At 42.9% G+C, this 25,644-nt stretch overlaps 1 long non-coding RNA gene across 1 annotated transcript in view; it reads left to right on the top strand.

Moving 5' to 3' along the window:
* The window catches only part of LOC126428333 (uncharacterized), a 444,734-nt gene that overhangs the window by 272,838 nt on the left and 146,252 nt on the right, over positions 1 to 25,644 (top strand). Inside the window, exon 2 of the long non-coding RNA XR_007576823.1 lies at positions 10,021 to 10,126. This is a non-coding gene — a long non-coding RNA (uncharacterized LOC126428333). The remainder of the gene's footprint in view (positions 1 to 10,020; positions 10,127 to 25,644) is intronic.

The raw sequence follows: 25,644 nt of genomic DNA, 5'->3' as shown, positions 1-25,644 counted from the left end.
AACGATGACTCGTTTGTCGGGGGGCGGGTGGGGGGCTCAAGTAGCCATCCTGTATACTGTATATAATATTACACGTGTGAGTTAGTTCAATACCTTTCTTGTAAAATAATTCATTCAAAGAATTGATTAGAAATTGAAATTTTATCTTTAATTATTTCAGTTTCTTCACTGATTCAGAAGTTTTTCCGAAAGGGACTGTTGACCGTAGTTTCACCTCGCTGCGTACAACAGGTAATTAGAGATCTGTATGACCTAACAGAAACGATTTGCAATCCACATTCTCTTGTACAGTGTTTGTGGTGTTTTTTTGAGAAGTCCGATTACCTAAATTACCTGTTCGTAAAAGTATCACGCTCAGACTCTTCGTAAAACAACCGCTAGCATTACTTGTATAGTGATGTGTGTGAAGGAAGGAAGGAAGAAAGGAAGATGGGTTTAACGACCTGTCGACATCGAGGTCATCAGATTTTGTCAAGGATGGAGAAGAAAATCGGCCGTGCCCTTTCAAAGCTACGATCTAGGCATTTGTCTGGAGCGACGTAGGGAAATCGCGGGAAACCTAAATCTGGATGGGAGGACGTGGGTTCGAACGGTCATCCTTGCGAAAGCGAGTCCAAGGTGCTAAGCAGATATGTTGCAAAGAGTTGGTGCTGTCGGGGAAAGAGAATGATGCAGGTCAGAGAGAAATTGAGCCGTGCGACGAGGCAGTTGAATGGGACCAGCCGCAAATACGCAGTCTAACAGGGCTTTCGGGGCGTAATATGGCGCTGGTGCGACGGAGGTGCACCTCCGAGCCACCGCTTTGATGTGCTCTGCCGCGACCGGGCGTGCTTTAAACCCCTCTGTCGGCCTGCGAACCTCTGGGAGAAAGTAATCTCACAGCACTAATGAGAGCTACCGGGTCCATAGCCGAGGCGCGCTGCGAAAGGATTTTAAAAAAATAAAAAGGAGAAGAGTTCAGAACTGTCCTCTCTCTCCGTCGGCGTACAGAGCCCGGTGGTGTCCGCCTCATATCCATGTTTATGGCTCCACACTTCTCGAATACCCAACACTATGAAGGGGCCCTGCAAACTGCGTGTAAGTTACACGACAAAGGAAAGCAGAGTGGGCCATGTGAGGCTACTGGCTCCAGTTTAACCTGCTTTACATGTAAATCTCTCACGCCAACAAATAAAAAACATGTTCTCAACCTCACCGATGTATACAACATTGCACTGGCTTTATAAAATGACTTTTATCTTAATAGTATAAATAATTATATACACTACCGGCCATTAAAAGTGCTACACCATGAAGAAATGCAGATGATAAACGGGTATTCATTGGACACACATATTATACTAGAACTGACATGTGATTACATTTTCACGCAATTTCGGTGCATAGATCCTGAGAAATCAGTACCCAGAACAACCACCTCTGGCCGTAATAACGCCCTTGATACGCCTGGGCATTGAGTCAAACAGAGCTTGGATGGCGTGTACAGGTACAGCTGCCCATGCTGCTTCAACACGATACCACAGTTCACCAAGAGTAGTGACTGGCGTATGGTGACGAACCAGTTGCTCGGCCACCATTGACCAGACGTTTTCAACTGGTGAGAGATCTGGAGAATGCGCTGACCAGGGCAGCAGTCGAACATTTTCTGTATCCAGAAAGGCCCGTACAGGACCTGCAACATGCGGTCGTGCATTATTCTGCTGAAATGTAGGGTTTCGCAGGAATCGAATGAAGGGTAGAGCCACGGGTCGTAACACATCTGAAATGTAGCGTCCACTGTTCAAAGTGCCGTCAATGCGAACAAGAGGTGACCGAGACGTGTAACCAATGACACATCATAACATCACGCCGGGTGATACGCCAGTATGGCGATGACGAATACACGCTTCCAATGTGCGTTCACCGCGATGTCGCCAAACACGGATGCGACCATCATTATGCTGTAAACAGAACCTGGATTCATCCGAAAAAATGACGTTTCGCCATACGTGAACCCAGGTTCGTCGTTGAGTACACCATCGCAGGCGCTCCTGTCTGAGATGCAGCGTCAAGGGTAACCGCAGCCATGGTCCCCGAGCTGATAGTCCATGCTGTTGCAAACGTCGTCGAACTGTTCGTGCAGATGGTTGTTGTCTTGCAGACTTCCCCATGTGTTGACTCAGGGATCGAGACGTGGCTGCACGATCCGTTACAGCCATGCGGATAAGATACCTGTTATCTCGACTGCTAGTGGTACGAGGCCGTTGTGATCCAGAACTGCGTTCCGTATTACCCTCCTGAACCCACCGATTCCATATTCTGCTAACAGTCATTGGATCTCGACCAACGCGAGCAGCAATGTCGCGATATGATAAACCGCAATCGCGATAGGCTACAATTCGACCTTTATCAAAGTTGGAAACGTGATGGTACGCATTTCTCCTCCTTGCACTTGGCATCACAACAACGTTTCACCAGGCAACGGTCAACTGCTGTTTGTGTATGAGATATCGGTTGGAAACTTTCCTCATGGCAGCACGTTGTATGTGTCGCCACCGGCGTCAACCTTGTGTGAATGCTCTGAAAAGCTAATCATTTGCATATCACGGGATCTTCTTCCTGTCGGTTAAATTTCGCGTCTGTAGCACGTCATCTTCGTGGTGCAGTAATTTTAATGGCCGCTAGTGTATGTGTTTGGAGAGAGAGAGAGAGAGAGAGTGATTTTTGATTGAAATTTTTACTTTAAGTCGTAACTGGTACCTGAATTTTGGTTGCTGCCTCCTTGAATGATCAGCTTCTGCACCAGCTGGTGACGTATTATAATTTGAAGGAAGTTATTGTTCTTTAAGGTTTAAAATACGACTCTGTTTGCTACTTGGCCGTATTGCGGATAGCTTTGAGCCCAAATTTTCTTAGCTTTTCATACCTAAGGGACCACTGTTTTAAGTAAATAACATCAAACAGCAATCTGCTTTCCGTGAGAAAAGGAGATTGCTTGGCACACAAACTTCCTTCAAACTTCACGTCCTGCTACATCAAAATTGGTCACCGGAGTTCAGCACCAGGCTATTGTACAAGAACATAATGCAGTTACTGTAATTAAGAAATTATGAGAGGTTGTTACTTACTGAAAGAAAACTATAGAGAATGCATTTCTTTTCCTGTATTTTAGTGAACTTTGTACACTTAGAATTCTGTCGATTGATATACGGTGACGACAATGAAGTTCACTTCCTTTTCCAAAAACAAGATATTTCTATTCTTCACTGCCAGAAAATTTGTATACGTAAATGTTTGGCAACTCTTACACCTACTCGGTTCTATCACTAAAATATCAATTTTCATTAAATTTAACAGTACGTTCTGAGCGACGGCCTAGCAACACGCCCTCTTTCCGCAAGATACAGATTAACAGTCCTCTTTTTTCTTTTTAATAAATCATTGTCTTTTTTTTTTAGAGTCCATACTCAAAGATTCACAACTACTATCGGTGCGGGCATTGCGCGCTAAAGAGTTTCTTGCTGTCCAGTTGCGTTTCACTTCACTTCAAGTACTTATTGAATCACATTTACGTTTACGGTATTTACATACGTATTCTGAGCTTCTCAGGATAAAATCAGGCACAAATGAGTTACAAAGAAAACAGTGGGGCACACATGACGTTACAGCTTGTACATCAGAAACACGACTTAAGCAGTGGAGAAATATCCTTACTACCCTAACGCCCATTTATTAAATGAAACAATACCTGTGTGCCTCATTCCAGCTATCAACGTTGACCGTACAACGAACGAACTCTATCATTTAAAGCATATCTCATTGAATACAGTTGTATGCAAGTGACACCACACAGTAACAGACTGGCAAACGTAAAGGAAATATACGATACATTAACGGAGCAGAAAACTGGGTACATTATAGAAGAGAAATAGACCAGTCAGCCAGCAAAATATGACCACTGACCAGCGACCTACTACCGATAAGCCACGCGGATTGGCCGCCCGGTTAGAGGCGCCATGTCACGGACTGCCCGTTCACTCCCGCCGGATGTTCGAGTCCTCCCTCGGGAATGGGTGTTTTTATTTTATTGTTATTTAGACGTCAAGCTCCGTAGAACCAAATTGAGGAGCAAATCTCCAATGTCATGGAACGTGTGAGTACATGAAATTGCAACATAAAAGTAATAACAGATAAAATACAATGCTTATGAACCCAAAAAAGACAAGCCATAAGTTTATATAAACGTGCCCAGCAATATAACATAGGAATCAGCTTAATTTTTCAAGGAACCCCTCGGCAAAATAGAAGGAGTGACCCACGAGGAAACTCTTCAGTTTAGATTTGAAAGCGAGTGCATTGCTGCTAAGATTTTTGAATTCGAGCGGTAATCTTATTGAAAATGGATGCGGCAGTATACAGTACACCTTTATGCAGAAGAGTTAAGGAAGTCAGTTTCAAATGCAGGTTTGATTTCTGTCGGGTATTAACTGAGTGAAAGCTCCTTATTCTGTGAGTTTCCTCATGGGTCACTCCATTTTGTCGAGGGATTCCTTGAAAAATTAAGCTGATTCCTATGTTATATTGCTGGGCACGTTTATATCCTGAACGAGGGCTTTCTACGACATTTTGCTATATATCTGAACGCCTAGAAATTTGAACTGTTCAGTTTAACTAATCATATGCCCATTCTGTGAAATTAGGACGTCAGGTTTTGTTGAATTGAGTATTATAAACTGTGAAAACTAAGTCTTACTGTGATTTAGCGTTTATTTTTTACGATCAATGAACTTAGGTCATGAACTGGACCAGTGTTGCACGCAACATCCTTTACTACCAAGCTAGTGTCATCAGCAAACAGAAATATTTTAGAGTCACCCATAATACTAGAGAGCACATCACTTATATAAATAAGAAACAGATGTGGCCCCAACAGTGATCCCTGGGGCACCCTCCCCCCCCCCCCCTTCTACGGTACCCCACTCAGACCCTACATCATAGCCATTCTCAACAAGGTTAATAATGACGTTTTGCTATCTGTTGCTAAAGTAAGAGGTGAACCAATTCTGAGCAACTCCCTGTATTCCATAATGGTCCAACTTCTGGAGCAATATTTAGTGATCAACACAATCAAACGCCTTAGTTAAATAAAAAAAATATGCCTGGCGTTCGAAACCTCTTGTAACCCATCTAGTACCTCACAGAGAAAAGAGAATATAGAATTTTCGGTTGTTAAACGACTTCTAAAGCCGAACTGTACATTTGATAGCAAATCGTGTGATATGAAATGATCAATTATCCTTACATACAGAGCCTTTTCAATAACTTTAGCAAACATTGATGGCATAGAAACAGGTCTAAAATTGTCTACATTAAACCTTTCTCCCTTTTTATACTACTGAGTACTTTAATCGTTGAGGAAACTGACCATTCCTAAAGGAAAAATTACAAATATGGCTAACTGCAGGGCTAGCATGTGCACCACCGTACTTTAACATTCTGCTAGGCACTCCATCATAACCATGAGAGTCCTTAGTCTTCAATGATTTATTTATGGACTCAATCTCCCCCTTGTCTGTATCACAGAGGAGTATTTCAGGCATCAATCTCAGAAACGCATTTGCGAAGAGAGTTATATGATTCTCTGTAGAAACTAAATTTTTATTTAATTCACCAGCTATGCTCAGGAAATGATTGTTAAATACTGTACATACATCTGATTTATCAGTAACAGAAATGTTTTTACTGCGAACTGACTTTATATCGTCGACCATGTGCTGCTGACCAGACACTTCCTTCACAACTGACCATACAGTTTTAATTTTATCCTGTGGATTAGCTGTTCTATTTAGATACCACATACTCTTTGCCTTCCTAATAACGTTTTTAAGCACCTTACAATACTGTTTGTAGTGGGCTACTGTAGCTTGATTGTGACTACTTCTAACATTTTGATATAATTCCCGCTTTGTTCTACATGATAACCTTACACCACTAGTCAGCCACCAAGGCAGCCCATTAGAAAACAGCTCACAAATAGCACGAGAAAGGTGTTAAGGAAAGCATTATATTTATCATCTATGTTATCGGTACTATAAACATCCTGCCACTCCTATTCCTTGTCAATGTTTAAAAAAAATTCTATTGCTGTCGGATTAACTGTCCTAGTTTTTAATTATATGTTACATTTGTTTGAGTACAAAAGCGTTTTAGTCATAAAATTTGTGCATCATGGTCTGAAAGGTCATTCACCCATCTACTAACAGAATGGCTATCTAGTAGTGAATAATGAATAAAAATATTGTCTATGGCTGCGCTACTGTTCCCCTGCACTCGAGTTGGAAAAAACACAGTCTGCATCAGCTCATATGAATTTAGGAGGTCTACCAACATCCTTTTACTTGCACCATCATATAAAATATTTATATTGAAGTCACCAAATGTAAATAATTTCTGGTACTTCCTACAAAATGAATCAAGAACCCTCTCCATCTTGAGCAGAAATGCTCTGAAGTCAGAGTTAGGGGACCTACAAACAACAACAATTAGAAGTTTAGTTTCAGTAAATCCAACTGCCTCTGCACAACATTCAAACATCTTGACTGATTGCAGCAATCAGTCGTCCTGTTTTTTAATTTTATTATGCAGATCTAGATTTCGGCTAGATGCTATCCCTTCTCAATGCACTATTATTTTCGCTCAATGTATGTAAGTCCGTGTTGAACTGTGGGTGAAGCCCGATCAACAGGAACTTACATACACTCCTGGAAATGGAAAAAAGAACACATTGACACCGGTGTGTCAGACCCACCATACTTGCTCCAGACACTGCGAGAGGGCTGTACAAGCAATGATCACACGCACGGCACAGCGGACACACCAGGAACAGCGGTGTTGGCCGTCGAATGGCGCTAGCTGCGCAGCATTTGTGCACCGCCGCCGTCAGTGTCAGCCAGTTTGCCGTGGCATACGGAGCTCCATCGCAGTCTTTAACACTGGTAGCATGCCGCGACAGCGTGGACGTGAACCGTATGTGCAGTTGACGGACTTTGAGCGAGGGCGTATAGTGGGCATGCGGGAGGCCGGGTGGACGTACCGCCGAATTGCTCAACACGTGGGGCGTGAGGTCTCCACAGTACATCGATGTTGTCGCCAGTGGTCGGCGGAAGGTGCACGTGCCCGTCGACCTGGGACCGGACCGCAGCGACGCACGGATGCACGCCAAGACCGTAGGATCCTACGCAGTGCCGTAGGGGACCGCACCGCCACTTCCCAGCAAATTAGGGACACTGTTGCTCCTGGGGTATCGGCGAGGACCATTCGCAACCGTCTCCATGAAGCTGGACTAGGGTCCCGCACACCGTTAGGCCGTCTTCCGCTCACGACCCAACATCGTGCAGCCCGCCTCCAGTGGTGTCGCGACAGGCGTGAATGGAGGGACGAATGGAGACGTGTCGTCTTCAGCGATGAGAGTCGCTTCTGCCTTGGTGCCAATGATGGTCGTATGCGTGTTTGGCGCCGTGCAGGTGAGCGCCACAATCAGGACTGCATACGACCGAGGCACACAGGGCCAACACCCGGCATCATGATGTGGGGAGCAATCTCCTACACTGGCCGTACACCACTGGTGATCGTCGAAGGGACACTGAATAGTGCACGGTACATCCAAACCGTCATCGAACCCATCGTTCTACCATTCCTAGACCGGCAAGGGAACTTGCTGTTCCAACAGGACAAAGCACGTCCGCATGTATCCCGTGCCACCCAACGTGCTCTAGAAGGTGTCAGTCAACTACCCTAGCCAGCAAGATCTCCGGATCTGTCCCCCATTGAGCATGTTTGGGACTGGATGAAGCGTCGTCTCACGCGGTCTGCACGTCCAGCACGAACGCTGGTCCAACTGAGGCGCCAGGTGGAAATGGCATGGCAAGCCATTCCACAGGACTACATCCAGCATCTCTACGATCGTCTCCATGGGAGAATAGCAGCCTGCATTGCTGCGAAAGGTGGATATACACTGTACTAGTGCCGACATTGTGCATGCTCTGTTGCCTGTGTCTATGTTCCTGTGGTTCTGTCAGTGTGATCATGTGATGTATCTGACCCCAGGAATGTGTCAATAAAGTTTCCCCTTCCTGGGACAATGAATTCACGGTGTTCTTATTTCAATTTCCAGGAGTGTAGTTTGCACTATAACAGGAACTAGGTGACTTGGGTGTGCAGATGTGGTGCTGGTGCGAACTCACTCCACCTACCGACCAAGACCTCAGTGCTTACATGCCTGCCACGACGCTTCAGTGTTTAAGAGCAAAAATTGGCAAGCGATATGGAGCAACATTCACAGCCGACATCTTCCAACGATTGTGAGAGCTCAGTGGTACATCGTGTCAATTTGAAAATTGCTACGAATTTCTAATTATAAACGGCACACCTCACCGACTCACCGTTGTGCTCCACGTGTAATCTTATCGACAGTGAGCAACGCAGATTTACGTTTACAAGAGCGAAGGCAATATGGACTACAATTACAAATATGCTGGCGAGTAATCAAGATGACTGCACTGCTTGCGATAACAACAGCGAACTTCGTCAACACAGACGATGTCCCTTTTCCCCAAATGAAGAGGATCGCAGTGAGGTGGCCAAAAGACTTGCGGAAGGAAGGTATAACGTAATGGGGTAGACAGAGTGGGAAATAGCCTGCCGGATCTTCAGTTTGCAGATGTATGGCGGAGGGAAGTACATGAACAGAATCCTGCGACCTACCTTCCCTCACGCCTTTAAACCACACATCCTACCCTCCACCCTGTTACATCCTCATTTTATCCATACGTTCCTCTCTACTGCACTTAGACGTGGTACAAACATTTAATACTTGTTCTTATCCCTCATCTTTTATACGATTAGAATCTGCGATTTTTCTATCGCCTGAACGAGCAAACTATTAGTAAGAGTTTTTGGCATATTGCAGCCTCGTCAGTAACTGTGATAGACTATTATTTTTAAGAAGAAGGCTAGATTAATTTAGCGGAAACCTGGTAAAGACCAGAAAATTTGCGCGACTGAGGCAGATTCTTCAAAATATTAAAAAAATAACAAAAAATACCAAACTATTAGTCCCAGAGAAAAAATGTAGGATATATGAAGTAATTTATTTTTGTACTAAGAAACGTTTTCGTTCGAAGCCGCGATTTGCGAGTTATTGGAAAAAAGATTAAAAAAGTGTCCTTTAAAATCAGTCCCACCCCCAACTCTGAACAACTCACCGGTCAGAATTTTTATTACCTTATTCAGGACACTGCTTTCTGGCACTGTACAAAAATTTGTGACTACATGTAATTTTGCCTCTAACTTTCCTTCTTCGACTGGACTAGCAATACGCAGAGAAGTCTGTTTGTGTGACCTTTTATTTAAAAGTTTATTTATGATGCCACCCACTCTCGCTTTTTTGTCAATGGACGATATTTTCGGCTTCCGCTGAGGCACTGTTTTAAATACCTGAGAAAGCCCTATGTGCCTAAATTGCAAGTGTGTACTGAAAAATAAAACGTTACAGTCACCAGCGGAATAACTGAAAAAAAGTCATTTTATTTTAACTGAGTATATTCTGCGTTGTTAGGAGTGGACCTGTCGTTGTAAGTTATCTGTCTTATATAAGAAATCCTTCTAGTACAAAAGCTATTACCGTATACAATGAGTTCTTTTTTAGCGTCTCCTTTTATCACTTCGCGGCGTGGACTCGCATTCGGGAGCACGGCGGTTCAAAACTGCCTCCGGCCATCATGATTTAGGTTTTCCTTGATTGCCCTAAATGGCCTAAGGCAAATGCTGTGATGTTTCCTTCGAAAGAGCACGGTCGCTTTCCATCTTCATCCTTCTCTAATCCGATCTTGTGCTCCGTCTCTAATGAACTCAATGTCGACGACACCTTAAACACTAATCTCTTCCTCTACTTCTTTTTTTCACTTTCTTGATCCTGTTATTTTCTTAATATTTTCTTCTTGATTGATCAATTTCTGTAGTGATGGTAAACTTCTTTTTCAGAGGCTCGCGGAGCAGTCCTACTGACTACCAGTTCGCTGATTGTCGCTCTCGCCCCTGTACCTGCTGGAATTTCGAACACCAGAGCACAGTCATCCGCTGATGCCAGGTAACGTTCTGCAGTGCGTCCTCTGTCCTCCTGGACGATAACACGTGTTCTGTTGATTATTTGTTCTAAATTCTTAGCTTCTTGACACACCCTGCTAAACCCGCAGGACAGGACAGGTTGTTTGAGTTGTGTAAAGGGGCCAAAATAAGCGGCTGTCAGTTACACTCGAACATACAACCTTTTATTTGATCAAACATTACAATAGCCAAGAATTAAAAAAAAAAAAAGAAAGAAATACACACAGCTTTCGTTCTGCAATTTGATTAGTGGCTGATGCGCCGTACAATCTCATGTCTTAAGGGCAAGACCACTTTAGTTTGAAAACGTCTGAAAGCCAATAACTTGTGATTTTCTCTGCCTCGTGATGACTGGGTGTTGTGTGATGTCCTTAGGTTGGTTAGGTTTAAGTAGTTCGAAGTTCTAGGGGACTGATGACCATAGATGTTAAGTCCCATAGTGCTCAGAGCCATGTGAACCATTTTTGAACCAAAGCCAATAACTTAAAGCTCCACGACACTCAGGAATTTAAAAAGCAAAGCCGTATCTTAAAACAGTTCCTTGATTAGGCTGAAAGCCCAGAGAATCTGACACTTTATGAGCAAATAACATAAATTCAGAATCGGCTGAAGGTCCAACACTTAAGGTTAAATAACATTAATTTAAAAAATACCAAAGGCTTTACGTAAAACAGTTCTTAAATTAGGCTGAAGGCCCAAACGATCTGACGCCATAAGGGCAAAGCAACCTTAATCTAACAATCAGCTAGAAGCCATACAAGTACAAATAACAAGAACAAACAATGAAAGGCAGTACACCCAAGGGCGCTCAGAAGTTCCGAGGGTTGGCATGGAATTCAAACAGTAACGCTCTCTTAGTTGAGATAGGCAGTCGGCCCAACCATTGTCGATCCGACCCAACCCAACTGACAACGGACCCACCGACAAGATAACTTCCGCTCCACCAGGTCAGCACACAACAAGGAGTTCAACAGAACAACGTAGAAGTATTTTTAACATAGCTGCGCAACAGCAACGGTTCCACGTAATAGGATTAAAAACAGCCGACCAGTTGCAAAGGATAAAGTAATCTTTACCTAGGTTTCGATAGATTTAAATCTATCTTCTTCAGAAGGCGGCCTGAGGACAATGAACATCGTAATTTATATTAAAACGTATGAGACATAAGTAAAGTTTTTTTTTCTTTATTGTGATTCCATGCCCCTGCCCCATATGGGCAGGGGAGGGCTGTCAGCAGCACAATCCGCCGCTCTTCAGCCGAGTGACATGACAACTAAAACAAGAATAAAATAATACATACATAAGGAGGTAAAAAAAGGGGAACATAAAACAGAGTAAGGGGAGAAAATGGAGGTAAAAATACACTGACATGTAGAAGTTCATTGGGGACAGTTAAAAAAGTCACCAGAAAGTTAAAAAACACAGTTGGCGATTCGTAAAACACAGAGAAGACACTGGATGCGCATGCACAGGTTGAAAGTTGGCCACAGTATTAAAAAAACCCCGAAACAACACACTTAAAACCCGCTTGGAGCACACACGATGAAGAATAAAACTACCAGGCGGGACCTGCCAAGGGAAAGGGCAGAGAGGATGGAAAAGGAGGGGAGAGCATGGGGCAACTGGGGAAGCGGCGGGATGAAGAGAGGAGGGGCAACCGTGGGTTCACGAAGAGGCAGGAGACACATGGGGTGGGAGAGGAAAGGGAAGACAGGGCAGGAGGGAGCGCAGAGACACTGAAAGAAGGCACAAGAGATGGACGGGGAGTAGGAGGGGAAATCCGCTCAGAAGGAGGGAGGGGGAGGAGAGGGAGCCCTGAGGAGGAGGCAGGAAGAGGGGGTTAGAGTTGGTAGGAAGGGTAGATGTCAGGGCGAAGCTCATCATCCGGGAGTGGTAGACGGTGGAAGTTGTGTTGGGAAAGGAGATGGAGGGTGTGGAGATGGAGAGAGGGAGGGACACAATGGTAAAGGCGCGGCAACGGGTTGGGAGTGGAGAGGAAGGGAGACACCAGGGGGTGAGGGGGATCAAGGCGGCGGACAATATATAGTGTGCGGATGTGTTCAAGGAAAAGGAGAAGGTGGGGGAAGGGGATGAGGTCATAGAGGATGTGCGAGGGGGACGGAAGGCGGATGCGGAAGGCGAGGCGGAGTGCATGGCGTTCGAGGATTAGGAGGGCTTTATAGAACCGGGGAGGGGCGGAAATCCAAGCGACGCTGGCATAACAAAGGATGGGGCGGATCATGGATTTGTAGGTGTGAAGGATGGTGGAAGGGTGCAGACCCCACGTCCGGCCGGACAGGAGTTTCAGAAGGCGGAGGCGGTTGTGAGCTTTGTTTTGGATGGTAAGGAGATGGGGAGTCCAGGTGAGGTGGCAGTCGAGTGTGAGGCCAAGGTATTTGAGGGTAGGAGTGATAGGACGGCCGTAACATAAGTAAAGAATAGAGTTTAATATATATTAGGAGAATCTTATATTACAAAATATGAGAAGGATTCCTGGTACTTACAGTATTACATTAACATGGAGTGATATGTCATTGTCGTTTTTACAAACATCTGCGTACCTCCATTAGTCCTAATAAAATATAGCCCTGAGAATAGGGTTTGTCAAACAAATAAAAATAAGTACATGGAAGTTGGAGAGCGCATAAGCGACTGAGTACAATCGGCCAGCGTAGTAGCACTGCAGCCAGGGCAGGTGGCGCTCAGGTCGCGAACTATGTGCCGATTGGCGTACTGAAGCAACATGTAAAATATCCATATTAATTGCGTCCTTAGATAGAGTGACAATAAATAAAAGGAAAGCATTTAACACTCCCGTTATGACATTGTGGGAGCCTTAGGAACAATAACGTAGATACATACATCAAAAAGGCAGGTGGCGCTTACGCCATAAGTTACATGCAGTGGCATATACAGCCAGAATATAAAAGATATATTATCATATTAGTGAAGCACATAGATCATATATAAATCAAAACTTTAAGAATAATCAGTAATGGCTCTTAAGACATAAATTACGAAACCTGGTCAACAATCCAGTTAATATACATTCTCAGGGAGCCAAGGTTTTAGAATAAGAGAAAATTACATGAGGGCCGATGTAGTGGCAGCCATACATCGTGAGAATACCACATTACATAAAAGATAGTGAGCTTAAAGATTTGAAAGTGCATTATAGCTTCCTGAGGAAATAGACCACTGAGGTTATCAACATTAATGTTATATATTAAACAGTACGGGTTTAAAACCCTCGAAGGATTGTCTACAGGCAAGGTTCAACTGATCGTTCAGTATGTTACCGTCTTTGAACTCTAGATGTTTAAAAATAAATAACTCTTCCCACAGATCTAGTCTCCGTCCTTTGACTTGTCTGTGTAGGATAACCGTGTCTTCTAACTGTTTGGGCGTATGGCCTGCTATCAAGAGGTGTTCAGCGAAAGTAGAGTTGTGAATATTCGCTCCTTTTTTACCTAATAGATGTTCTTTATATCGTGTTTTCACGGCTCTGCCTGTTTGACCAATATAGTATGAGGGGCAGTTATTACAGGTTAGTTTGTAAATACCTGAATTAGAAAACCAATCGCTGGCAATCTCTACTGACTGTATAAGATTTATTTTAAAACTGTTATCTGTAGAGAAGGAGACATTACAGTTATATTTTTTATTTAGAAGACGTTTAATCCTATATGATATGTTACCCAAGAAAGGGATGGAAATAAATTTTTTAGTTTCTGTGGTATCTGTGGGGAGGTTATTGCTCAAAGTCGAACAATTTTCAGAAATTTTCTTATTGAGCAGGTAATCGATCATATTCTGGTTGTACCCATTATTAACAGCGATTGCTTTGATGACATTCAATTCCTTCAGTTGATCTGCAGGTGATAAAGGGGTGGTTACCATTCGGTGAATGGCGGAATGAAAAAACGCCAGTTTATGAGATTTTGGATGAGTTGAGTCAGCAGGAATGGCATTATCTGAATATGTTTCTTTGCGGAAGATAATGAAATGGAAGGTATTATCTTGTATGGAAATTGTTAAATCGAGAAAATTAAGTTCACGTTTATCATTTTGAAGTTCTTTTGTGAAGGAAATTTTTTCATGTAAACCGTTGAAAGTATTGAAGAGCTGCTCTAACTCATGATCAGTGCCATCAAAAGCAATGATCCTACTGCTGAACTGCAAAACGAAATCTGGCGTACTTTAACTAATTCCGTCAGCCTGTTTAATAAGTTTCAAAAGAAAGGGCTTATAAATATGAACCCGAAACCACCCGTGCTCAGAAGTCAATTTAAACTGCACAAACAAAATCACCCGATCCGCCCTGTAGTGAATGGTATAGGCAGTCCACATCACACTCTTACTAGGCGCCTCCATTATATAATTAAAGATGCTTTCACATTTGAAAATAACTTTTCGTAAAAAACAGTAAGGAATTAATTAACAATATTCAATTTGTAAGATGTACACCTGACACTAGACTGGTGTCCTTTGACATCGTCAGCCTTTATACAAATGTCCCGGTTGATGAAACCATAGACCTTGTAAAAGAGAATATTCTTAAGCATAAAAAACTAAGTGAAACTCAGATTGCGGAAGTCATTGGTTTGCTTAAGGTCATTTTAAAATACAATTATTTCACATTTAACGGGAAAATGTATGTACAGCCAGATGGTTTAGCAATGGGTAGCCCCCTCGCCGGTATTCTAGCAGAGGTTTTCATCAATGCCTTGGAAACAACATTCTTCAATTCAAGTTCAGAATCACGCCACAATATCCGCTATTATGCACGTTATGTTGACGACATTTTCATTGCTTTTGATGGCACTGATCATGAGTTAGAGAAACATGAAAAAATATCCTTCACAAAAGAACTTCAAAATGATAAACGTGAACTTAATTTTCTCGATTTAACAATTTCCATACGAGATAATACCTTCCATTTCATTATCTTCCGCAAAGAAACATATTCAGATAATGTCATTCCTGCTGACTCAACTCATCCAAAATCTCATAAACTGGCGTTTTTTCATTCCGCCATTCACCGAATGGTAACCACCCCTTTATCATCTGCAGATCAACTGAAGGAATTGAATGCCATCAAAGCAATTGCTGTTAATAATGGGTACAACCAGAATATGATCGATTACCTGCTCAATAAGAAAATTTCTGAAAATTGTTCGACTTTGAGCAATAACCTCCCCACAGATACCACAGAAACTAAAAAATTTATTTCCATCCCTTTCTTGGGTAACATATCATATAGGATTAAACGTCTTCTAAATAAAAAATATAACTGTAATGTCTCCTTCTCTACAGATAACAGTTTTAAAATAAATCTTATACAGTCAGTAGAGATTGCCAGCGATTGGTTTTCTAATTCAGGTATTTACAAACTAACATGTAATAACTGCCCCTCATACTATATTGGTCAAACAGGCAGAGCCGTGAAAACACGATATAAAGAACATCTATTAGGTAAAAAAGGAGCGAATATTCACAACTCTACTTTCGCTGAACACCTCTTGATAGCAGGCCATACGCCCAAACAGTTAGAAGACACGGTTATCCTACACAGACAAGTCAAAGGACGGAGACTAGATCTGTGGGAAGAGTTATTTATTTTTAAACATCTAGAGTTCAAAGACGGTAACATACTGAACGATCAGTTGAACCTTGCCTGTAGACAATCCTTCGAGGGTTTTAAACCCGTACTGTTTAATATATAACATTAATGTTGATAACCTCAGTGGTCTATTTCCTCAGGAAGCTATAATGCACTTTCAAATCTTTAAGCTCACTATCTTTTATGTAATGTGGTATTCTCACGATGTATGGCTGCCACTACATCGGCCCTCATGTAATTTTCTCTTATTCTAAAACCTTGGCTCCCTGAGAATGAATATTAACTGGATTGTTGACCAGGTTTCGTAATTTATGTCTTAAGAGCCATTACTGATTATTCTTAAAGTTTTGATTTATATATGATCTATGTGCTTCACTAATATGATAATATATCTTTTATATTCTGGCTGTATATGCCACTGCATGTAACTTATGGCGTAAGCGCCACCTGCCTTTTTGATGTATGTATCTACGTTATTGTTCCTAAGGCTCCCACAATGTCATAACGGGAGTGTTAAATGCTTTCCTTTTATTTATTGTCACTCTATCTAAGGACGCAATTAATATGGATATTTTACATGTTGCTTCAGTACGCCAATCGGCACATAGTTCGCGACCTGAGCGCCACCTGCCCTGGCTGCAGTGCTACTACGCTGGCCGATTGTACTCAGTCGCTTATGCGCTCTCCAACTTCCATGTACTTATTTTTATTTGTTTGACAAACCCTATTCTCAGGGCTGTATTTTATTATGACTAATGGAGCTATGCAGATGTTTGTAAAAACGACAATGACATATCACTCCATGTTAATGTAATACTGTAAGTACCAGGAATCCCTCCCATATTTTGTAATACAAGATTCTCCTAATATATATTAAACTCTATTCTCTACTTATGTTTCATACCTTTTAATATAAATTACGATGTTCATTGTCCTCAGGCCGCCTTCTGAAGAAGATAAATTTAAATCTATCGAAACCTAGGTAAAGATTACTTTATCCTTTGCAACTGGTCGGCTGTTTTTAATCCTACAACGTAGAAGGTATTGGCGCCCACAACGAATTATACATTTAGCTGTCAAACTACACACCGTGCTGGACAGCGACAACACGATGAGGAAAATACACTGCCTGAATTTACGTCAATGGCCAGGGCAGGTAACCGGAACGTTAACGGCCACAAGGAAGAAGATTCCGCTGGTGCACTTTAATGCAAATAACCAAGTACAGTTAAACTCCACTGGAGGATGGCTAAAATTTGCCAATTTGAAAACAGCCGGCAACAAGTTCCAAACGACACAATGTGAACAGTCGTGACTTGCTGGTAGATTAAGTCAAAACTCAACTTTCATGTCCGGCATCGGTGAGCCACGAACCTCGTAGCAATGGGAACAGCAACACACACTACGATACCGCATAGAGGCCGCCAGCGGGCCTGGCCAAATCACGCACCGCGGAGGTTTCCTCGCTGCTCTACGCCAGCCAACCAACTGCCCACAGACAGCCCAGCCGGAAGCTGTAAGCGCCAGGCCAAAGATAGTCCAAGGTGCGAATGTCGATATATACCGCTGCTGCCACCTGCGAGAAGAGAGGATAACAGCATAATCGTGATAATTGCAGGAGACTAAACACAGAATAGCAACCAAGCTTTAATCCAACGCATAGCAGGAACCATCCGCAGTTCACTTCTTTTTTGCCGCAAGACACAAATGAGACGAAGGCAAGGTTAACAATTTTCCAACCTTACACCAGCTAGTTAAGATCAGCCCCTTCCGATGTCAGTCGTTATCGATTTACATTCAACGCCCATTCGGCAGCTCGTTAATGGAGAAACTGCAATGAATTTTTGAAATGTGTAAACGCATGTTGTAGTGTAACGACGTAAGTTTTTTATAACCGATTTTCGTTTGATATACGACCATGTGCAGACTTCGTCACCTACGTCAGTTACAACCCACTTCCAAATGGTTTATATTCTTTTTAAATTGTCATAGAACGGTTCTTGAACGAAACTGTAAAACATCAGTTGAGTCGTATGCAAAGAATTACATCACTTGGGCCAATTGGTTTTTGTAACTTTTTCGATTTAAATTTCGTTTGTTTCTCCTCAGAAATTATAATGACACACGTTATCTTGATCTAATCGATATCAGAATCACACATTAAATAAACTTTTGAGATTCAAAGTTTCGGTGAACGCTGTCAGAATCACTAATCTTGTCAAATATATTATTAATCCGTTCACATAATTCTTCATAAATAAATCCTCAGAACACGTGTTTCAACTTTAGTAGCATACACTATTTTATTAGCTTCCTACACATACAGATGTGAACTTGACCGTTGGCAAAATAGGACTGACTTTTAATAAGATTAAGCTCTATATGACGTCATTGTTGTACAAAAAGAGTACAAAAAATTCATTTTTAATTTTTTAGAAGCACGACGCAACAACTCGGTTCCAGGATCTTCTGTTGCTCCTTGGCTGTCGACCCGCGACGTATAGCGGCCAGCAATTTCCTCTCTGGTCGCGGCAACGAAGATGCTGTCTCCGTTCGTTGCGCCGCCCTCTCCGTACATGAAACACATAAAAAAAAAATACAAAACTTTTAGATAATTCACATCTATTACAAATAATAAGAAAAATACATAAACAAAACTAAATTAAACTTATAGTCACCTGCAAACTGGGCTGACATTGGTGGATGGGTGACGCTTAATTTCGTCCCACTACAATGTACACTGATAATCCCAAAACACTATGACCAGTTGCGTAACAGAGCGTTAATACAAAGCTGGAAAGCATTGAACCAGTGATTCCGCCTGTCCGGCTGTACTTGGTAGGTTTTCGGTGGTACTTGGCACAGATGTTTAGGCACAAGTCACACAATTCTGTACATTACGATGTTGGTTAGATAAGTCTGATGAACAAGAAAAAATGTTTCCTTTCTCAACAAGTCACCTTACTTTGCGACATTTTCTGTTTTGAGTGATATTCACCAGGTCCAGCAGTACTCCAGCTTTTTCATCCCATCAGAAAAATAGTTTCTGTCAACCTCTACAAAATACCCGAGGAATGCAACCATAACTTACTTATATGATAAGAATGTTTTTCCCGGCAAGTCAGAGGTTCAAGTTAGGGAACAGGGTGAAGTCACTTGGGGGCTAAGTATGGTGAACAGGTTGATTGAGGAACCGGTTCAATGGCCGGTTCATGCACCTTCGTCGTTATCATGATTGATGTGTGGGATGGTGTATTACCCCGGTGAAAGAGCCCTTTTTTGTGTACCAACGTTGGTCCTTTTTCAGCAACCGCAAATTTCAAACACTCCAGCAATGAAACATAATGGGATCTAGTTATGGATTTGCCTTTATCCATGTAATATATGCGAATTATTCCTTCCAAATCCCTAAGAAACTGTAGCCACCACGTTACCAGCTGACAAAATGGTCTTTGCCTTCTTCGGTGCACTTTCACCAGCCCTTGTCCATTGTTTTATGTGCCATTTTGATTCTAGTGTGTAATGATGGACCCAGATTTCATCAATAGTCAGAAATGGGCGCGAAACCATCTTGAGGTTTTCGATTAAACATAGGCAGACATTGTGTTTGAATCTTGTGCCGGATGGGCTTTGGTCGACAATGAGCAATCGTGGCATCCACCTTCTTCATAGCCAATTCTCCGTGCAGGATACTGTGCACTCGTTCAGTTGCCATGCCTACAGTCCCAGCAGTTCAAGAATTTTTATTGAGCGGTATTTTATTACCATATCATGGATTTTATCAATGGTTTCCTCTCAAAAGTAATAGCAATGTACATGGCTACAACACTAGGAGAAAGGATGGTCTTCACTACACAAGGTTAAATCTGGCTCAGAAGGGGATAAATTATGCTGCCACAAAAGTCTTTGGTCACTTACCTAAGAGCACGAAAAGTCTGACAGATAGCAATATATCATTTAAAAGGAAATTAAAAGAATTTCTTAACGGCAACTCCTTCTACTCATTAAATGAATTTTTGGATACAGTAAGTGGGTAATTTCCCAACCCCCACAAAAAAAAAATTTTTTCAGTATCATGTAATATTTTGTCTAATGAAATATCTTGTATAGACACCTTTTATTAACCTGACACGTTCCACATCATTACGAAATGTCGTATTCATGATCTATGGAAAAAGTACTAATCTAGTCTAATCTAATCTGTAGTGAACTCAATTGGGCGGCCTGAGCGTGCTTCATCTTCGGCGCTTTTTCGACCATTTTCAGATTCATTAATTGGTCAGTGGACTTTCTGTGAGAGATGGAGGTCGATACAATGACAAGTGAAAAGGGCAAGAAACTGTTGGTGTTAGACGGTTACTACTTCTGTTTCCATAAGTTTCTCATCGATGGCATCGTAGGTACAATTGTTGGAGGAGAACATGTAAGTGCTTTGTGAAACTGAATTCTTTAAACTGTATTGTCCGTTCGCAATTAGACCATGATCATCAAAGGAGTGAGACTGGTATGCCCGCTAGAGAGACAGTAATGTTGTCAACAGAAAGGCTCTAGAGAAAATGTGTGAGCGCACCTCGGCTTAGGTAATGGTGGTATTGACACTATTGCAACTCAGGATTTTGTTCAAATAAGGAAAAACATTAGTTGCATTCGTTTACATAAACTTTCGAAATTCCCCAATAACTAGTCAGAATTACATGAAGCACTGGCGAGAAGTGTTTTTCAGACAAACATTGGAGAAAACTAAAAAGAATATTGTTGATTTCTCACGTGAAAGCAATCTGAATTTTCTGAAAGAGTCGAGAACTTTATTTATAGATGGGACCTTCAGGACCTACTCTAAACTCTTCTACCAAATATTTATAATTCATGGGGTAAATGAAAAGAAACATTTCCCGTTGATATTTTTTACTCTCAAACAAAACAATAAAACAACTAAGGAAGATTTTGTTCATAGATGCTGTGTAAAAAGTCAGTCGTCAGCTGCACAAGAAAACCTTTATTTGGTCCAATTTATGGGTTTCGACAGTTTAAACGCTCATCTTCAGAAGTGAAATAGGCTCAAATCATTGGTAAGCCAACATCAAAGTAAGAATCTGACGTTCGATGAATGGTCAACAATTAACTGTCTAATTTCACACTGTTCGTAGCAAGTGCGAGAAAAATCAACATCCAAAACCACTTTTCTATCGCGAGCGTTCACACACACACACACACACAAACACACAAAATGTGTATGTAGCTTACGCCTGTCTGAACGTATATGAGAGCACTATGTATTTTAAAAAAATAAGTTATTAACTTTTCGTGATTTTCGGTAACTTCGGCTCCCTGTAATGTAGTAATATGAAGCATACCTGTTCTATATATAGCCTGCTTCCTTGCAATAGTTCATATGAAGTAAATCGTTCAAGAACTTTTCGGGACTTTTGCTAGGAACGTTTCCCATTTATATAGACACATTTATAGTCCTTTTTTTTTTTTAAACAAAAGACATGTTGCCTATGCCCGTCCTAATGATTATTATAATATCGTGTAAAAATTTGAAATAAACTGGTCTCGAACTTTTCTAGGCTTTTAGCAACGTTTACAAAGAAATGGTTCAAATGGCTCTAAGCACTGTGGGACTTAACATCTGAGGCCATCAGTCCCCTAGACTTGGAACTACTTAAACCTAACTAACCTAAGGACATCACACACATCCATACCCGAGGCAGGATTCGAACCTGCGACCGCAGCAGCACCGCGGTTCCGGACTGAAGCGCTTAGAGCCGCTCGGTCACAGCGGCCGGCAGCAACGATTCCCATTTATATAGTACAATACATTTTTAACCATATTTGTTAAAAAAATATATGTAACCTATACCCGTCCGAACGATTAATAGAGTATCGTGTAAACATTTGAACTAAATTAGTCACGAAATTTTCGACATTCTTGCAACGTTAAACGACGTGTCTTTATGTAGAAATATACATTCTTAAACGTTCTGCCGCGCGGGATTAGCCGATCGGTCTAAGGCGCTGCAGTCATGGACTTTGCGGCTGGTCCCGGTGGAGGTTCGAGTCTTCCCTCGGGCATGGGTGTGTGTGTTTGTCCTTAGGATAATTTAGGTTAAGCAGTGTGTAAGCTTAGAGACTGATGATCTTAGCAGTTAAGTCCCATAAGATTTCACACACATTTGAACATTTCTTAAACGTTCTACCGAGAGTCCATGCACGAATTCGTTAACAGAGGTAAATAACCCTTACTCACGTACAGACCTGCCTTCTTTCCACAGTATGACGAGCGATACAGGCTAAAGGAATCTGCAAATAAGCGTAAATCCTATGTTCAGAGAACAGCCGACCGGTGTGGCCGTGCGGTTCTAGGCGCTTCAGTCTGGAACCACTTGACCGCTACGGTCGCAGATTCGAATCCTGCCTTGAGCATGGATGTGTGTGATGTCCTTAGGTTAGTTAGGTTTAATTAGTTCTAAGTTCTAGGCGACTGATGACCTCAGAAGTTAAGTCGCATAGTGCTCAGAGCCATTTGAACCGACCATTCAGAGAACAGATTCTTACATCGAGGAAGTAAGGAGACCACTGGTTTAAGCATTCACAACAAGTTTCTGTGATGTAACAGGAATATCGACGGTAGACTGATTAAACGCTCTTCTAATGTGTGTCGGTAAATTTAGGAGAGTGTCCGTCCCACCGACGGCAATAGCTCCACGTGCGAGCAGGGTGCCAGGTCTGTTAGAGCCCAATATGGCCAGTTTTATGACGCCGTTTCACAGCCGGCGTTATTACACTGAAGCCCTGCGCTAGTGACTCACACAGCAATCGTCGTGTGATGGAAAAGGTACCGGCTACAGAAACTCCACCTCACGTGGTGATATTACGGGAGAGTGCAGTCCTTCACCACAAGACTTCGCCCCGGTCCCTGGGTTAAATGATCGGGGCACACTTTACGAGGCGAGAGCTTAGAACCCGTCCGTTGGATGGGCGCGTTAAGCCGTGCGGTAACCTCAGTGCTATCCGGGAGGAATAGACCGCCGTATGCTGGTAACGGGTTTCACCCTCTCCCTGTCACACACTATCAGTGTCAACATCACAACCCACTGCTGAGAGTGACACTGCGGTCATCTGCGAGGATGCAGTTAATATTTTACACTTCCTCAAGGTAATTTCCATCTCTCGGGAGAGATAAGTTTGGGTTCTGGAGGACAGAAGTGACACGGGACACCATATTGACCTTACAGCTTATTTTCAGAAGGTAGGTTGAAAAAAGGAAAGCCTATGTCAACAAAATTTGTTGATTTTGAGGAGCTTTCAGCAAAAGATTCCCAGAATACACTCTTTGAAATTCTGAAGTGCAAAAAGTGCAAACACAGAAACTTCATTTTCAACTTGTACAGAAGTCAGACTGCACTTTTAAATCTCGGATGTAAAAGGGAAACTGTGGTTTAGCCTATCCTTGATGTTATTCTTTCTGTACACTGATCAGTCAATGAAGGAGAAATTTGGAGACGCCACTAAATCTCAGGAAGCAGAAATATTCACACATCAAAAAACGTGTTACATCACTCCAGTTCCCAAAACTCCTGAAGATAGAAGTAGACTGTGGATATTGTATCACAGACACAGTCCCTCTGACTGTTCAGATGTGTCACTAAGCCTGCCCAAAGATGTAAACAACCATGCATGAGCAGCGCCTATTAGACGGAGAGGGTCTGACAGTCATTCCACCAGGAAGGAGGTACACGGCTCGTGTTGTCTGTAGTTCTACCACGCCTAGACGGTCAAAAAAATGGTTCAAATGGCTCTGAGCACTATGGGACTCAACTGCTGAGGTCATTAGTCCCCTAGAACTTAGAACTAGTTAAACCTAACTAACCTAAGGACATCACAAACATCCATGCCCGAGGCAGGATTCGAACCTGCGACCGTAGCGGTCTTGCGGTTCCAGACTGCAGCGCCTTTAACCGCACGGCCACTTCGGCCGGCTCCCTAGACGGTCAATACCGCGGTTCGATCGCGTCAGCATTGTTGTGCCAGGAAGGACTCTCAAGAGGGGAAGTGTCCAAACGTCTCGGAGTGAACCAAAGCGATGTTGTTCGGACATGGAGGAGATACAGAGAGACAGGAACTGTCGATGACATGCGTCGCTCAGGCTGCCCGAGGGCTACGACTGCAGTGGATGACCGCTACCTACGCCGACCGTGGTGGCCGAGCGGTCCTAGGCGCTACAGTTTGGAACCGCGCGACCGCTATGGTGACAGGTTCGAATCCTGCCTCGGGCATGGATGTGTGTGATGTCCTTCGGTTAGTTAGGTATAAGTAGTTCTAAGTTCTAGGGGACTGATGACCTCAGAAGTCCCATAGTGCTCGAGCCATTTGAACCATTGAGTGCGCAGCTCGTGGTCGTGCGGTAGCGTTCTCGCTTCCCGCGTCTGGGTTCCCGGGTTCGATTCCCGGCGAGGTCAGGGATTTTCTCTGCCTCGTGATGACTGGGTGTTGTGTAATGTCCTTAGGTTAGTTAGGTTTAAGTAGTTCTAAGTTCTAGGGGACTGATGACCATAGATGTTAAGTCCCATAGTGCTCAGAGCCATTTGAACCATTTGAACCACTACCTACGAATTACGCCTCGGAGGAACCCTAACAGCAACGCCACCATGTTGAATAATGTAGCCACAGGACGTCGTGGTACGACTCAAACTGTGCGCAATAGGCTGCATGATGCGTAACATCACTCTCGACGTCCATGGTGAGATCCATCTTTGACACCACGACACCATGCAGCGCGGAACAGATAGACCCAACAACATGCCGAATGGACCACTCATCATTGGCATCACGTTCTCTTCACCGATCAGTGTCGCATATGCCTTCAACCAGACAATCGTCGGAGACGTGTAAGGAGGCAACCCGGTCAGGCTGAACGCCTTAGACACACCGTCCAGCGAGTGCAGCAAGGTGGAGGTTCCCTTGCTGTTTTGGGGTGGCATTATGTGGGGTCGACGTACGCCGCTGGTGGTCATTGAAGGCTCCAATAACGGCTTTACGATACATGAATGCCATCCTACGACCGATAGTGCAAACATATCGGCAGCATATTCGGAAAGCATTCGTCTTCATGGACGACAATTCGCGTCCCCATCATCCGTATCTTGTGAATGACTTCCTTCAGGATAAAGACACCGCTCGACTAGAGAGGCCAGCATGTTCTCCAGACATGAACCCTATCGACCATGCCTGGGATAGATTGAGAAGGGCTGTTTATGGACGACGTGACCCACCAACCACTCTCAGGTCTCTACGCCGAATCGCCGTTGAGGAGTGGTTAGTGTGCCATGACGAATGCAGGCATGCATCAATGCAAGAGGACGTGCTACTGGGTATTAGAGGTACCGGGGTGTACAGCAATCTGGATCACGACCTCTGAATGTCTTACTGTATGGGGTACAACATGCAATGTATGGTTTTCATGAGCAATGGGCGGAAATGTTATTTATGTTGATCTGTATTCCAATTTTGTGTACGGGTTCCGGAACTCTCGGATCCGAGGTGATGCAAATTTTTTTTTTATCTGTGTACATTTTGAGATGTTTCCCGATCACATTGTAATTAGATCAGAAGCATCAGAGGACAGTAACAGTAGTTTAAAAGAATGGATACTGCGTTGAGAAAGTGTTAAAAAAAGCACATCAACAGAAATGAAAAGTTTGTATAGGACAATAGTATAATTAACTAACGAGATGATGAGGCAGTTAGATCAGGAAACCAGACACTAAAAATGGTCATGAGTTCTGGTATTTCGGAACCAAAACAACTAACGAAGGGTTAAGTAGAGAGGATGCGAAATTCAGACTACCAAGAGCAAGAAATGCATTTCTAAAAAA

The sequence above is a fragment of the Schistocerca serialis genome, chromosome 12, assembly GCF_023864345.2.
Source record: "Schistocerca serialis cubense isolate TAMUIC-IGC-003099 chromosome 12, iqSchSeri2.2, whole genome shotgun sequence".
Lineage (NCBI taxonomy): Eukaryota > Metazoa > Arthropoda > Insecta > Orthoptera > Acrididae > Schistocerca > Schistocerca serialis.
Note: the sequence above shows the minus strand (reverse complement) of the source record. Positions and strands in the feature narration are given on the sequence as shown.